The sequence below is a fragment of the Chiloscyllium punctatum genome, chromosome 7, assembly GCF_047496795.1.
Source record: "Chiloscyllium punctatum isolate Juve2018m chromosome 7, sChiPun1.3, whole genome shotgun sequence".
NCBI classification, from domain to species: domain Eukaryota; kingdom Metazoa; phylum Chordata; class Chondrichthyes; order Orectolobiformes; family Hemiscylliidae; genus Chiloscyllium; species Chiloscyllium punctatum.
Genome location: NC_092745.1, coordinates 103,236,516 through 103,253,968, shown reverse-complemented (window position 1 = coordinate 103,253,968; position 17,453 = coordinate 103,236,516).

The window sequence follows — 17,453 nt, the reverse complement described above, 5'->3', positions numbered from 1 at the left end:
TGGAGTCCCAAAAAACTGTTACCTTGGTTTTCGCCAACCAGGGATGCCGAAGAAGGGAAGAGGAGCGTCTGAGACTGGGCCCATGGCCCTGCCTGCAGGATCCTCAGACACGATTTCTTACCAGGCCCTGGTGAAAGAGCCCGCAAAATCTCACGAGATGTTGGGTAAGCAGATAGAGGAGAAGCTGGCCCCAATCTCTACCATGCTGCAGAAGCAAGAACAGAAGCTGGGAGACCTGGAGAAAAGGACACGTGAGGTAGAACACAGAGTCGCAGTGTGGAAGCTGATACCGATTCCTCCAAGGATAGGGTCCAAGCCCTGGAGACACAGGTCCATAATTTGCTTGACCAGGTTGATGACCTCTAGAACAGGGGCAGGGGAAAAAATATTCAGAGAGTACTCTGCAGGAGAGTAAGGAAGGTGAGTGGCCGGCGGAATTTATTGAGGACTGGTTGCTGAAATTCCTTAACTTGGAGGCTGGAATGAGAGGCTTGAAGTTTGAGAGGGCTCACCGGGTCACGACGCGGAGGTCAGGTATGGATCAAGATCCTCGTCCTACCCTGATGCGGTTTCATCATTATAGAGATAAGGAGAGAATCCTGGAAGCTTCCAGAATCCAGGGGAAGGATCCGAAGGCCCTAGTAAAAGCAGGCTCTAAGATCATGTTCTTCCAGGACTTCTCAGTGGCAGTGGTCCAGAAAAGAAAGTCCTATGACTGTGTCAAGAGAAGACTGAGGGCGCTCGGGATCCAGTACTCTCTGAGGTATCCAGCAGTGCTTCAGTTCACCTTAGATGGATTCATACATGTCTTTGACAGAGAAGAAAAGGCAAGAGATTTTGTGGACAAATTAACCGAACCTGAACAATTAGTATGTACAAATAGTCGTGTTGTTTGGGTTAGTCTTTGCTTTTTCTTTCAAAAGAAAACAGCAAGTCCGGTCAGGGCTTTCTTTTCCTTTTTCTGTTGGTAATAATCTGATCAAAACTACGTTTGGCGGCAGTTGAGATGTGGACTTTCAATTTCTAAGGTGAGTTGTACCAAAGGATGGATGGGGTGCCAACCTGTTTTTTTCAAAATTTCTTTATTCACATGGCTATTCCATGGTGTTTTTTTTTCTTTTCTGCTTGTGTTTGCGGTGCAGCTCCAGCTAGGAGGAGGGAAAATGGTTGGATGCGCCGATTCCTACTTACAGGCAGTTTATGCCCGGTTCCGGTATTTAAATGCCCTGGCTGCTGTATGGGCAGTGGGATGGGAAGTTGGGTTTTGGGATGTGTAGATACCCCCTTTGGGCATGGTGTGCATTCCCCTATTCAGTGCCACTGGCACTGGTTTGTTTTTTGGTTTTTGCTGTATATAATCTTTGATAGCTTTGTAGGTTTGTTAATTGTTGTGGTTTTAGTTTATGTAGTTTTTATGTTTGATGGATCTTGTGGCACTAAGGCTTGGCAATTTGTAATTCCAGTTCCTCCTCTCTGGAATCTAAATATTACTGCAGAAGGTTATGGCTAATGATTTGATTGAATGGTGTACCTGGAACCAATTAAGAGGAAGAAGGTACTTTCAAATCTTAGAAAGGAAATTGCTTTGTTAAAGGAGATATACTTGGAAGATAGGGTGCATTTGAAACTACAGCAGAGTAGCTTTGATTGGGTTTACTTTTCATCTTTTAACACCAGAAGTAGGGGAGTGGTTAGGAGGAACCTCCCATTTAAGTTACTAGAGTGTGTTAAAGACACACATGGGAGTTTGTAATTCTCAAAGCACTGATAAACGGGGAAGAATATGATGTTTTAAATGTTTATTGCCCTCCGGCCCATCCCCTCAAATTTCTGATAGATGTGTTCTCGAAATTATAGGGGGAGATTTTAGTTGTTTCATGGATCCCACAGTAGACAGGTTGCCCAAAGGCCCATCCATACCCTCTGTATAAATTCAACAATTAGTGGATCTGTATGTGGAGTTAGAGTTGGTGGATGTTTGGAAGTGTCTCCACCCTGCAGGCAGGGATTTTGCGTTAATTTCCAATCCACACAGATGTCACACCAAGATTGATTTTTTTCTTACCCCCGCGGTAACCCTGGACTTGGTGGCATCTTGTACGATTCATAATATTACTATTTTCAATCGTGTCCCAGTGTACCTGTTAGTTAAGATTAAGGACGTTATAGTGGGCCTGAGACACTGGAGAATGGATCCCTTTATCCTTAAGGATAATAAGTTTGTGGAGTACTTCTTTCGGGAATTTCGGGTATCCGAGACATTAACTCAGGCTTGGTTAGTAGCCTGTCCGTCCTTTGGGAAACTGGCAAAGCCTATGCTGGGGGTTAGTTATTTCCTACTCTGCCAGACGGAAGAAGCAGAAGGGCGAACAGCAACATCTCCTCAAAGCACGGTTGAAGGCAACCAAGAAGACTTACCTTGACTGGCCCTTGTTGGTCAAGCTCCAGAGGATTACGGCGCTGTGGTCGGCATTGAATTCCGTGCTCACACAGACAGCAAAGAAAGAACTTACTTTTGCAAAGTAATGGTTACAAGCCAGGCAAGTACCTAGCATATCTTGCCAGGAAGAGGAGCGCCTCTCAAGCCATTACATCGATTAGGGAAGGGTCTGGGAACCTAACATATAATTCCAAAAAGATTAATGTGGCATTCCAGATATTTGACTCTAAGTTATAACAATCTGAGGGTTGTGAGGGGGGTGTGTGTTTAGGGGGACGGGGGGGGGGACAAGATGGAGTCCTTTTTCAAGGATCTGGAGCTCCTGGGTGTGACCCCAAACAAGAGCAACAGGTGCAGGAGGCTGTGAAGCAGCGTCAGAGTGGAAAGGCACCTGACCCTGATGGGCTTCCCAGCAAATTCTATAAGGACTTTATAAACATACTGTCAGACCCGAATGTCTCATACAGTCATGATCGTCTCCTGCCATCTCTGAGAGAAGCCGATATTTCGCTTATTCTTGAGAAAGGGAAAGTCCCGGAGGACTGTGCTTCATATAGGCCCATTTCACTCTTAAATGTGGACTTTAAAATACTCTCGAAGACTCTTGTGTTAAGGCTGGAAACTGTGTTACTGTCTATTGTTAAAGAGGACCAGATAGGCTTCATAAGAGGCCGTAGATCCTCCAATAATGTTAGGAGGCTGCTTAATATAATTCAAGCATGTCAACAACAGGGATTGGTGATTTCTCTAGATGCAGAGGAGGCATTTGACTGAGTTGAGTTGCCGTACCTTTTTTATACTCTGGAGCGGTTTGGCTTAGACAAAGCCTTTATAAGATGGGTAAAGGTTCTCTACAGTGACCTCTCGCTGTGGTCATCACCAATGGGGTCTGATCAAGCATTTTTAACAATTTTAGGGCAGCAGACAGGGCTGTCCCTTTTCACCATTGCTGTTTACGTTGGTGATTGAACTGTTGGCGGAGGCCATTCGTAGGGATCCCAATACATAGGCTCCAGAAGTGGGGACAAAATTACATAAGACTTCATCATTTGTGTCACAGAGAGGTTTACGTATTTGGGCATATTCAACACTCCAGTTCTTGATCGGTTGTTCAAAGCTAATTTTGTTTAATTATTCAACAAAATTAAACTAGACATTCAAAGATGGGAGGCACTTCCGGTCTTATGGTTGGTCGGGTACTGCTTATTAAGATGAATATTCTCCCCTGTTTGTTGTACCCTATACGAATGCTCCCACGATTTTTGATAAGTAAATGTTCAGGAGACTGAACGGCTGGTTCAGCTCTGTTATTTGGCATTGTAAATGGTTCCTTATTAAATTAGCTAAACTGCAATTGCCTCACAGACTGGGTGGAGTGGATCTCCCAGACATTAAAAGCTCGCTTTTATCTTATGTGAGTGATTAGGCTTGTGGGGACTCACTTTCAATATGGTTAGATATCGAAGCCTCCCTTACTAGCTTGCTGTTTTTGGGCAAAATGAGGAGAGTTACGGAATATCGCCAAATCACAATAGTTATCAATACTGTTAAGGCATGGAGGGAAATTCGGCAAAGGGAAGGCGTATTGACAAAACATCTTCTCTTACACCTATAGTGGGTATGCCGGGCTTTCAACCAGAGATGATGGACTCAGGATTCAAACATTGAGAAGCTAGGGGTGTGTCTTGCATGGGTGATTTATTTCAGGGAGATGATGTCCTTTGATCAGTTAGCATAGAATTACGAGCTATCTAACAGGGACTTCTTTTGTTTTTTTTTCAAGTTAGGGATCTTATTCAAAAAAAGACTACACTTTTGACTGATCCTTATAAATGCGACATAGAGAGGAGGGTGCTTAGTGCTAAGAGTACACTTTCTGTCAGCACTTTATATCATCAGTTGGAGGGTACCCCCTCAGACGAGTTTGATTGCCCCCGCAGAGTGTGGGAGAGAGAGCTGGACATTGAGGTCTCCTCAGAGGCATGGCAAGATATTTGGAAAATGCAAGAAAGATATCAATTATCAATAGAACCCATGCTTTACATTTGAAGATTCTTCACTGGGTCCACTTGGCTTTAGATCATTTGTCAAAATTTAAACTTCAACATGTCCCAAATGCAAGTCGGTACAGGCACCCTTACACATTATCTCTGGTCCCATGGTAGGCTTCAAATGTACTGGAGCACTGTGGCAGATGCAATGGAGGCAGTTTTGGGTGTAAGGGTGGAGAAGGACCCGATCTCTCTTCTTGTCCTGCCCAGTGTGTGCCCTGCAGATGAGCATAAGTTAAAACATTTCAACATCCTCACTTTCTGAATATCTTGTTAGGTTGGGTATCCAAACACCCCCCCAACATCCGCCGCCCCCCACCCCTCCCCCATTCCCAGGCCTGTCGGTTTGGCAGAAGATTGTTATGGAGCATATCCACTTGGATTTTGTTACAAGTATGGTACACCGCAGGACTGAGAATTTCTACAAGACAATGGCGCCCCTTTTTGGAATACCTGGACACAGATTTGTCTGCCACACTAATAAGGGCTTTTATATAGCTGTAACAATTGTGCTTTACAAGTCCAATATCCAGAGAGAGGGAACTGCGAATGTATGAATCTGTGAAAATTAATGCTCTCGATATTCTAGAGTGCGTGTTTTGTTTGGCTGAGCTGGTTATCATTATTTATTAGTTTGTTGTTGGTTATTATTTAGTTAGTTAAGTAGTTAGTTGGAGTTTTGTTTATATACATTTTTTTCTATACAGACGTATACATTTGTATATGATGGCGGTTTGGGTTTTAAAATTTTTTGTGTTTTTTCTTTGTATTGTTTTGAATTGTATTGTTTTGTATTTGTTGTAATACTAAAAATCTATTTTTCAACAAAAGTATATTTAAAAAGAAATCAAGTTCATGAGACACAATTCTCCATGGCTGGGCAGGTGATGTGCTGTTGCTGTATGATGTGGGAGCTGGCTGATCCCATTGTGAACAGCAGTGACCACATCTGCAGCAAGTGTTGGTTGCTGGAAGAACTCCGAATCAGAGTTGATGATCTGGAATCTGAGCTTCAAACACTGCGGCACATCCGGGAGGGGGAGAGTTACCTGGATGCTTTGTTTCAGGAGGCAGTCACACCTGGGAGATTAATTAATTCACACTCAGCTAGTGATCAGGCACAAAAGAGTGTGACTGTAAGTGAGGCAGGTAGGGGGAACCAGAGTTCAGGAGTAGAGGAGCCTCAGCCCTTGACCTTGTCCAACAGGTACGAAATTCTTGCTCCCTGTTCGGATGAGGAAAAGGGCTCTGGACAGGATGAGCCAACTGACCAAGGCACCATGGTGCAGAAGGCCATTCAAGAGGGGGGAGCTAATAGACAAGTAGTGGTTATAGGGGATTCTATAATTAGGGGGACAGATAGTATCCTTTGCAAGCCGGATCGGGAGTCTCGCATGGTGTGTTGCCTGCCCGGTGCCAGGGTGCGAGACATCTCTGACCGGCTTGAAAGGATATTGGAGCGGGAGGGGGAGGATCCAGTTGTTGTGGTCCACGTTGGTACCAACAACATAGGCAAGACTAGGGTGGAGGACCTGTTTGGGCATTACGAAGCACTAGGCAGGAAATTGAAGCACAGGTCCTCAAGGGTCATAATCTCCGGATTACTGCCCGAGCCACGTGCCAATTGGCATAGGGACAAGAAAATTAGGCAAGTAAACACGTGGCTAAGGGATTGGTGTGGGAAAGAGGGATTCCACTTCATGGGGCATTGGCATCAGTTTTGGAACAGGGGGGATCTGTACCGTTGGGATGGTCTCCACCTGAACCGATCAGGTACCAATGTTCTAGCGAAGAGGATAAATAGGGTGGTCAGTAGGACTTTAAACTTCTGAGTTGGGGGGAAGGGAAAGTGAAAGCGACAGGGAGTATGGAGGTAAATGGAAAGATAAGCAGCAGGATAGCATGTTTCCAGGCGGATTTAAAATTGAGGCAGACTGAGAATGCAGAAAAAAGCAAGTATAACTTAGGACATATGACTTCCAACATCTCTAATGATAAGGAATTTAGCATTAAGGCACTTTACCTGAATGCTCGTAGCATTCATAACAAAGCCGATGAACTAATGGCACAGATAATAGTGAATGATTATGATGTAGTAGGCATCACAGAGACTTGGTTACAGTGGGGTCAGGACTGGCAGTTAAACCTCCATGGTTTTTCAACTTATCGAAAAGACAGAGAGGTGGGCAGAGGGGGTGGGGTTGCCTTGTTAGTTAAGAACAAAATTAAATCTATGGTATTGAATGACATAGCGTCGGATGATGTGGAGTCTGTGTGGGTGGAATTGAGGAACCACAAAGGCAAAAAAACCATAATTGGAGTTGTGTACAGACCTCCTAACAGTGGTCAGGACCAGGGACGCAACATGTACCGGGAAATAGAGAAGGCATGTCAGAAAGGCAAGGTTACATTGATCATGGGAGACTTCAATATGCAGGTGGACTGGGTAAATAATGTTGCTAGTGGATCTAAAGAAAGGGAATTCATGGAATGCTTACAGGATGGCTTTTTGGAACAGCTTGTCATGGAGCCCACAAGAGAGCAGGCTATTCTGGACCTAGTGCTTTGCAATGAACCAGACTCTATAAAAGATCTTAAAGTAAGGGAACCCTTAGGAAGTAGCGACCATAATATGGTAGAGTTCAGTCTGGAGTTTGAAAGGGACAAGGCAAAATCGGATGTAATGGTGTTACAGTTGAATAAAGGTAATTATGAGGGCATGAGAGAGGAACTGACTAAAATAGAACTGACTAAAATAAAAGCAGAGGCTAACTGGGAAGACAGTAGAGCAAAAATGGCAGGAGTTTGTAGGTATAATTGAGGACACTGTACAGAGGTTCATTCCCAAGAAAAGAAAGATTAACCGGGGAGGGATTAGACAACCTTGGCTGACAAAGGAAGTCAGGAAATGTATTAAAGAAAAAGAGAGATCCTATAAAGTGGCTAAGAACAGTGGGAAATCAGAAGATTGGGAAGGATACAAAAGCAAACAGAGGATAACAAAGAGTGTAATAAGAAATGAGAGGATCAAATATGAAGGTAGGCTAGCCAGTAATATTAGAAATAATAGTAAAAGTTTTTTTCAGTACATAAGAAACAAACGACAGGCAAAAGTAGACATTGGGCCACTTCAAATTGATGCAGGAAGCCTAGTGATGGGAGGTAAGGAAATAGCAGGAGAACTTAACAAGTACTTTGCGTCAGTTTTCACAGTGGAAGACATGTGTAATATCCCAAAAATTAAAGGGTGTCACGGGGCTGAGTTGAGTATGGTTGCCATTACGAAAGAGATAGTGCTAGAAAAGTTAAAAAGTCTTAAAATTGATAAATCTCCTGGCCCCGATGGGATACACCCTAGAGTTCTAAGAGAGGTGGCTGAGGAAATAGCAGAGGCATTGGTTGAGATCTTTCAAGAGTCACTGGAGTCAGGAAAGGTCCCGGATGATTGGAAGATGGCTGTTGTAACCCCCTTGTTCAAGAAAGGATCAAGGCAAAAGATGGAAAATTATAGGCCAATCAGCTTAACCTCGGTTGTTGGTAAAATTCTAGAATCCATCATTAAGGATGAGGTTTCTAAATTCTTGGAAGAGCAGAGTCTGATTAGAACAAGTCAACATGGATTTAGTAAAGGGAGGTCATGCCTGACAAACCTGTTGGAATTTTTTGAAGAGGTAACAAGTAGGTTAGACCAGGGAAATCCAGTGGATGTGGTCCATCTAGACATTCAAAAGGCCTTTGATAAGGTGCCACACGGGAGGCTGCTGAGCAAGGTGAGGGCCCATGGTTTTCGAGGTGAGCTGCTGAGATGGATTGAGGATTGGCTGTCTAACAGAAGGCAGAGAGTTGGGATAAAAGGTTCTTTTTCAGAATATAAAAGCAGAGATGTACTACTAAGACTTTATAAAGCTCTGGTTAGGCCCCATTTGGAGTACTGTGTCCAGTTTTGGTCCCCAAACCTCAGGAAGGACATACTGGCACTGGAACGTGTCCAGCGGAGATTCACACGGATGATCCCTGGAATGACAGGTCTAGCATATGAGGAACGGCTGAGGATACTGGGATTGTATTCGTTGGAGTTTAGAAGATTAAGGGGAGACTTAATAGAGACGTACAAAATAATACATGGCTTGGAAAAGGTGGATGCTAGGAAATTGTTTCCGTTAGATGAGGAGACTAGGACCCGTGGACACAGCCTTAGAATTAGAGGGGGTCATTTCAGAACAGAAATGTGGAGACATTTCTTCAGCCAGATAGTGGTGGGCCTGTGGAATTCATTGCCACGGAGTGCAGTGGAAGCCGGGACGCTAAATGTCTTCAAGGCCGAGATTGATAGATTCTTGTTGTCTAGAGGAATTAAGGGCTACGGGGAGAACGCTGGTAAGTGGAGCTGAAATGCGCATCAGCCATGATTGAATGGCGGAGTGGACTCAATGGGCCGAATGGCCTTACTTCCACTCCTATGTCTTATGGTCTTATGCACAAAGCCATGTTGACTATCCCTAATCAGTCCGTGCCTTTCCAAATACATGTACATCCTGTTCCTCAGGATTCCCTCCAACAACTTGCCCACCGCCGACATCAGGCTCACAGATCTATAGTTCCCTGGCTTGTCCTTACCACCCTTCTTAAACAGTGGCACCACGTTAGCCAACCTCCAGTTTTCCGGCACCTCACCTGTGACTATCGATGAAACAAATATCTCAGCAACAGGCCCAGCAATCACTTCTCTAGCTTCCTGTAGAGTTCCAGAGTTCCAGGGTAAACCAGATCAGGTCCTGGGGATTTATCCACTTTTATGTGTTTCAAGACATCCAGCACTTTCTCCTCTGTAGTATGGACATTTTTTTAAGATGTCACCATCTATATTTCCCTATATTCTATATCTTCCATGCCCTTCTCCACAGTAAATATTGATGCAAAATACTCACTTAGTATCTCCCCCATCTCCTATGGCTCCACACAAAGAGTGCCTTGTTGATCTTTTAGGGGCCCTACTCACTCCCTCATTACCCTTTTTTCCTTTACATATCTTTAAAAACCCTTTGGATTCTCCTTAACCCTATTTGCCAAAGCTATCTCATGTTACTCTTTTTGCACTCCTGATTTTCCTCTTAAGTATGCTCTTACTACTTTCATACTCTGAGGATTCACTCAAACTAGTCTGTCTACATCTGACCTATACTTCCTTCTGTTTTATAACCAAACCCTTAATTTATTTAGTCATCCAGCATTCCCTACAACTACCAGCCTTTCCTTTCACCCTAGTAGAAATATGTTTCTCTGGACTCTCGTTATCTCAGTTCTGAAGGCTTCCCATTTTCCAGCCATCCCCTTAACTGCAAACATCTGCCCCCAATCAGCTTTTGAAAGGTCTGGCCTAATAATGTCAAAATTAGCCTTCTTCCAATTTAGAACTTCAACTTCTAGATCTGGTCTATCCTTTTCCATCACTATTTTAAAACTAACAGAACTATGATCACTGGCCCCATTGTGCTCCCCCACTGACATCTCAGTCACCTGCCCTGCCTTATTTCCCAAGAGTAGGTCAAGTTTTGCACCTTCTCTAGTAGGTACATCCACATACTGAATCAGAAAACCTTCTTGTACACACTTAAATTCCTTTCCATCTAAACCCTTAACACTATGGCAGTCCCAGTCTATGTTTGGAAAGTTAAAATCCCCTACCATAATCATCCTATTATTCTTACAGATACCTAAGATCTCCTTACAAGTTTGTTTCTCAATCTCCCTTTGACTATTGGGGGGTCTATAATACAATCCCAATAAGGTGATCATCCCTTTCTTATTTCTCAGTTCCACCCAAATAACTTCCCTGGATGTATTTCCGGGAATAACCTCCCTCAGCAGCTGTCATGCTACCCCTTATCAAAAATGCCACTCCCCCTTCTCTCTTGCCTCCCTTTCTGTCCTTCCTGTAGCATTTGTATCCTGGAACATTAAGCTGCCATTCTTGTTCCTCCCCGAGCTAGGTTTCTGTAATTGCTATGATAGTGCCATGTTCCTAACCATGCCCTGAGCTCATCTACCTACCCTGCTAGGCCTCTTGTATTGAAATACACTGTAAATGCAGTTTAATTTATCAGTCCAGCCTTGTTCTCTGCTTTGTCCCTGCTTGCCCTGACTGCTTGACTCGCTTCTTTTCTCAACTGTACCAGTCTCAGATTGATTTCTTTCCTCACTACCTTCCTGGGTTCCCCCCACTCCCCTACCCCATCTTACCAGCTTAAATCCTCTCGAGCAGCTCTTGCAAATCTCCCTGCCATTATGTTAGTCCCCTTCCAATTCAGGCGCAATCCATCTTTCTGGTACACGTCACTCCTACCCCAGAAGAGATTCTAATGATCCAAAAATATGAATCCTTCTCCCATACACCAGCTCCTCAGCCATGCATTCATCTGCTCTTTCCTCATATTCCTACCCTCACTAGCATGTAGCACCGAGAGCAATCCAATATTACTACGCTCAAGGACCTCCGTTTTAAATTCCTGCTGAATTCTCCATATTCTCCCATCGGAATCTCATCCTTTTCCCTTCCTATGTCATTGGTACCAATGTGTACAATGACCTCCTGCTGGGCCATCTCTCCCTTGAGAACAGTTTGCATCCTCTCCGAGACATCCTTGATCCTGGCATCAGGGAGGCAACACACCATTCTAATTTTTCGCTGCTGGCTACAGAAACATCTGTCTGTGCCTCGGACTAGACAGTCCTTGAACACAATCAACCTCTTGGAACCCGACATACCCAACATTGCATTAGAGCCAGTCTCGATACCAGAAAATTGGCTGTTAATGCTACATTGCCCTGAGAATCCATGACCTATATTTTCCAAAACAGCATACTTGTTTGAAATGGGGATCGCCACAGAAGACTCTTGCACTACCTGCCCACCTCTCTTACCTTTCCTGGAGTTAATCCATCTATGTTGCTCTCTCTGCGACTTTTCTCCCTTCCTATAACTACCATCCATCACACGACTTTGCGACTGTAAATTCCTCATTGCCTTTAACTGTTGCTCCAACCGGTCCATTCGATCTGATAAGATTTGCAGCCAACGGCATTTATTGCAGGTATAATCCCCAGTAACACTTTTAAAGTACAGATTTGAGGTGGCCCAGGGAATCCCTTGTGGACTCAGACCTATAAAGCCTCTCTCTTCGTTAGTCCTGGAGATCGTACTCTTTGGAAGTCTGGAATAAAAACCTCTTACAAGACAGATTAGTTTAATTTTAGTCATCCCCTTTATTCACTAATGGCATCACTGTTGCAACATAACACTGACACCTATAAGCTAAATTAACTAGGTTCTAATAACCTAGGAGGGTAGGATACCAGCTCTTCAAGTGCCCCAGCAGGCTGCTCCAATGTCCTGATACAAAGTGGCTTCCTTTATACAAATGTTTACAAGAACATTGCATGTTCTTAATTAGACAGATAACAGTGAAAGACAATAATTTGTAAGGAAGTTATTTGACAGATCAGTGTGCGCTTGACTACAGGCCTTGAGCAATCCATCAGGTGGGAAAAATAAATCCAACTAAGTTGGGCATCTGCTGGTGAGATAAGTTCCTATAAAGAAGTACCAGTCTAAATTAAGTGGGAGATGTCACAAGGTAACCTTGCACAGCTCGCATGTCTAATATTATTGTTTTACGAAATGGCTTCTTAGCAAGGAGGGCAAACTTTTGACCATAAAATGGCTTCCTGACTGATTGTGTCAGAATCTCTTCAATGTTAGGTTTAGAATAATTTTAAGCTGGGAGCAGATTCCTGCTTTTTATCTTTAGCACTGTATCTGAGGCTGAAATGTTACTGCAAGGTTGTATTTAAAATGATTCATTAGTTTCGAATTAAACATGCCTTCTTTTCAAGTTTGTGATTCAAATTCAAATAAAACATAAGATCTGATTAGTTAGAATTGACAGTGGTGCAGTCTGTAATGTCTGTAGAGTGGTCTGCAAGAACAGCAAGTAAGTTAGGGCTTCATCAATATTACTTCACAGACTTTGTATTTAATAATGGCTACTCAATATCATCATAAAGTCCCAAAATGCAATTAAATTCAATACAAAGCAGATAAGCACTAAGAGTTGATTTTCCACTGGATTCAACAGCCTCAGCACCAAAATGGTGTCTCTCTCTCTCTCTCGTGTCCTTTTGAACTCTCAAGTCAGGGGCTTTGGAACAGCAAAGGTTTCTTTTTCTCTGTGTCTGCCCAGCTTGCAAGGGTTAATAAGAATCTGTTATAATTGGCAGCATCTAACTGTTAATTACATCGTTTTTGATAGTACCGAGTTTCATTTCACAGTCAGATTCAAAAACTGTCATTAATTTCACAAGGGAACGGCTGTGAACGTTATCACTTGGTGTCCTGTTCACTCAGATTCACCGATGCTAAGGCAAATGTTCTTAATTGTCTTACAGCATCCTGTTAAAACTTGGTAAGCCCTGGTGTCCCTATCTTTTGCATTCTTTAAGATCCCCCTTTTTCTGAGCCTTCCTGCCTGTGCAGTAAATGTGTTCTATAATTCAGCATTACATTTTAGTCTAAATGTTTAAAGACATGTTTTCAGGCTGTAGGCTTTCTCAATACGTAAACTCTCCCTAAACTCCCACATCCAACAAGAAGAGAATATCACTCTGCTAAAGGCCATTTTTGCTTCTTCCGATCTACAGATTCAGAAAATAGCACCATCTTAATTCTCTACAAAACACTGCTCTAGGCTAACTTAATACTTATGGCTCACATTTTAAATTCTATCAAGAGATATATCTCAATAAAACAAATAATCAAGAAAGAACCCACTCTACTCACTATTGTAGGTTTACAGCAAGGCTATACTTAAAATTATTCACTTATCTGTCTAAGTGCTGTGGCCCCTCCCAAACAGGTTCCTCCAAGATCAGTTGTGAATTTCAGTTTGCTAATTTTCCTACTTGCACTCTGATGTCCAGCGATACGTGAATTCAACAGCAAAGGCAGTAACTGTGCAGGATCACTGCTGTGTCACTTAGCAGTGTGGGTTTCTTTCTCTCTCTTTCTCCTGCACTCACCTGGTTATGTGCTGCCTATTGTCTGTCCCTCTCCCTTTTAAAAGTGCCATGGAAACAGACCCTTCAGTTCAACCCGTCCATGCTGACCAGATATCCCAACCCAATCTAGTCCCACCTGCCTGCACCCAGCCCATATCTCTCCAAACCCTTCCTATTCATATACCCACCCAATTGCTTTTTAAATGTTGCAATTGTACCAGCCTCCACCACTTCCTCTGGCAGCTCATTCCATTCATGTACCACCCTCTGCGTGAAAAAGTTGCCCCTTAGGTCTCTTTTATATCTTTCCCCTCTCACCCTAAACCTATGCCCTCTAGTTCTGGACTCCCCGACCCCAGAGAAAAGACTTTGCCTATTTGCCCTATCCATGCCCCTCATAATTTTGTAAACCTCTATAAGGTCACCCCTCAGCCTCCAACGCTCCAGGGAAAACAGCCCCAGCCTGTTCAGCCTCTCCCTATAGCTCAAATCCTCCAACCCTGGCAACATCCTTGTAAATCTTTTCTGAACCCTTTCAAGTTTCACAACATCTTTCCAATAGGAAGACCAGAATTGCATATAATATTCCAACAGTGGCCTAACCAATGTCCAGTACAGCCGCAACATGACCTCACAACTCCTGTACTCAATACTCTAACCAATAAAGGAAAGCATACCAAATGCCGCCTTCATTATCCTATCTACCTGCAACTCCAGTTTCCTTCGAGTGCTCCAGCTCCTGTCCATAGCCTAAAGATGTGCATGTTAGGTGGATTGGCCATCGGAAATGCAAAGTTTCAGGGATAGAGTAAGTCTGGGTGAGATGCCCTTCAGAGGATCAGTGTGGACATGGTGGACTGAAAAGCCTGCTTTCACATTGTAGGGATTCTATGGAATTCATCAATGGTAATGACATTAAAAATCAAGGGGAGATAGTTTATATTCACTCTTGTTGATGATCATTCCATGGCACTTGTCTGGTACAAATGTTACTCGATAGTTATTAGTTCAAGTTTGAATGGTGTCAAGACCTTACTACCTGCAGGCATGAAAAGCTTTATTCTCTGAAGAATTACAAATGGAACTGAACACTGCAATCATCAACAAACAACCCCATGTTTGGCCTTATGGCAGATGAATAGTTTCTGGTGGCTGTGAGTGCTCTGATCAATTTTCAGATTGTGCAGCAAACAGCAAATCTACATAGATCTGGGCACCTTCGCAACTGAGTATTGCACAGCATCAAAATCTGTTTCAGCATCCAATGCTGTTCAGTGTTACACCTGTTGGCAGAGGTGCTCTCATTGCATGAATGTTCAGTTAGTGCCTGGGATTTATCAGTGCAGTCATAGCAGAGTTTTCCATTGTCATCTGGAGTCAGAAATCTGCATTGTCTTAGGTCTCAGATTGTAGACATATACTGCAGGTTTCTGGATAACAAGTACAATGTGCTGTCAGTGTTGGAGACATGTTGCCCAATGAGGGAGTTAAATTTTTGCCCATTCTTGAGCAACCAGGAAAAAGTGAGGTTTGCTGACGAGGAGCTTATGCTCAAAATGTCGACTCTTCTGCTCGTTGGATGCTGCCTGACCGGCTATCTTTTCCAGCACCACATTTTTTGACTCATTCTTGAACAACCGCAAAGTGTAAGTGAGGGCTTTACATAGGCAGGTTTATAGTCAAAGGCGACTTGGATCACAGGGAAGGTCACCAGCCTATTAAATACACAAGGTAAAACTACAACCATCTACCTCTGGCACAATCTGGAAACAGAAAGTGGAAAGTCATATGTCCTATGTGCACAGAGAATTAGGGTATATGAGTTATATCAGCTGAAGTAGCCTGAAGGTCTCTGGCAAGAAAAATTAATGCCACTGTGGCCTTGACAACCACATTAAATGCATGGGATCATGTGATATTTCAGCCTTCACTTCATGAGGCCAAAGATTTCTTTGACAACCTCTTTAGTAAAGTGCAGCCTCCTTATGAGCCCAGGCTGGATCACCTGAACATAGCAGTACTGCAGTCTGAAGAGAATGGGAGGAGAAGGTATTTGCTGAGATAAGACATTATCCATTTACAATAAAGAGAACACAAATTTCATTGTGCAACAAGTGGGTTATGAATCTTTGGACTTCTCTTTGAGAATATGCAAGACAAAAATTACTTTTGCATTCTCAGGGAACTGAGAATTATCATTATAAGGCAGTAAGTTGATGGTAGAAGACGAAACACAATCTCACTGAGTAGTGGAACAAACTCAATGGATCTAATGGTGCACACTTTCCATGATTTATGTATCCACACAAGCTGAATTGAGACGGCCCAAAGTGATCTTATTTAGACTTTTAGAATTCCCTCCCCACCACTGGTTCAAGTTTATGATGTTATTTAAATCCAAATTAAGTTACATCCTATAACTCATACCTAAATAACTCATATGTTGAGTACATATGAAAAAAAGTCTTGTTAATTAAACTTTTTATCTTGTACTCATCAGGACAGAGGCAAGAATGCCTAAGTTCAAAGGGTGTAATACATTTCTTCTACAATGTAATGTATTATGTAAAGGATGTTGATTATTTGGCAAATTAACTCTGATTGGTTGAGCCATTGCCACAGTGTAAGAATTAGAGAACTGGTGCTACCCACACTTTAATAGTTTAAAAAGGCAATGCCTGGGGCTACTGGGGATCCCTGCACAGCACCATCTATTTGGGCAGAGATGGTGTCATCTGGTGCTGCATGCAAGAAATTCCTTACATAACTTAAAGCTCTTCAGCCCTCAAAACTAGGCTTAATGACTTTGTGTCTTTTTTGCATGAAAAAGAGTGCAGCCAATAATTCCTCAGTGAAATCACTATGGCAATGCCTCAACTAGAGCCAATTTGCCAACAATCAGCCATACCTTTCTTGTGATATAAATTGCTGCTGCTTTTGAAGTTTGGGATGGGAAGTGGGAAGTTGGGGCAGCATGATCGCTCAGAGGTTAGCACTGCTGCCTCACAGCGCCAGGCACCTGGGCTCAATTCCAGTTTTGGGCGACTGTGTGGAGTTTGCACATTCTTATGTCTGCATGGGTTTCTACTAGGTGTTCCAGTTTCCTCCCACAATCCAAAGATGCACAGGTTAGGTAGATTGGCCATGTTGAAGTGCCCCATAGTGTGTAGGCTATGTGGGTTAGTTTTCATAAATGTAAGGTTACAGGGATGGCATGGGTGTAATGCTCCTTGGAGGGTCAGTAAAAGTTCGATGGGCCGAATTTCAAAACTACCGGGATTCTATGACTCATTCTTGCATCTAGCATGAAAAGTGCAAGTCAAACCTTTTGGAAGAAGCAACAGGAATAAAGAGTACTGGACTAATGGTAAAATTCTTTGCAGTGTCGATGAACAGAAAGATCTCGGTGTCCATATACATAGATCCCTGCAAGTTGCCACCCAGTTTGATTGGGTTGTTAAGGCGGCATACAGTGTGTTAGCTTTTATTAGTAGAGGGATTGAGTTTTAGAACCAGGAGGTCATGCTGCAGTTGTACAAAACTGCACTTGGACTACTGCATACAGTTCTGGTTACCTCATTATAGGAAGAATGTGGAAGCTTCGGAAAGGGTTCAGAGGAGATTTATTTGGATGTTGCCTGGAATGGAGGGAAAAATCTTATGAGGAAAGGCTGAGGGACTTGAGACTGTTTTCGTTAGAGAAACGTGTGAGAGGTGACTTAATTGAGACATATAAGATAATCAGAGGGTTAGATAGGGTGGACAGTGAGAGCCTTTTTCCTTGGATGGTGATGGTTAGTACAAGGGGACACAACTTTAAACTGAGGGGTGATAGATATAGGACAGATATCAGAGGTAGTTTCTTTACTCAGAAAGTAGTAGGGGCGTGGAACGCACGGCCTGCATCA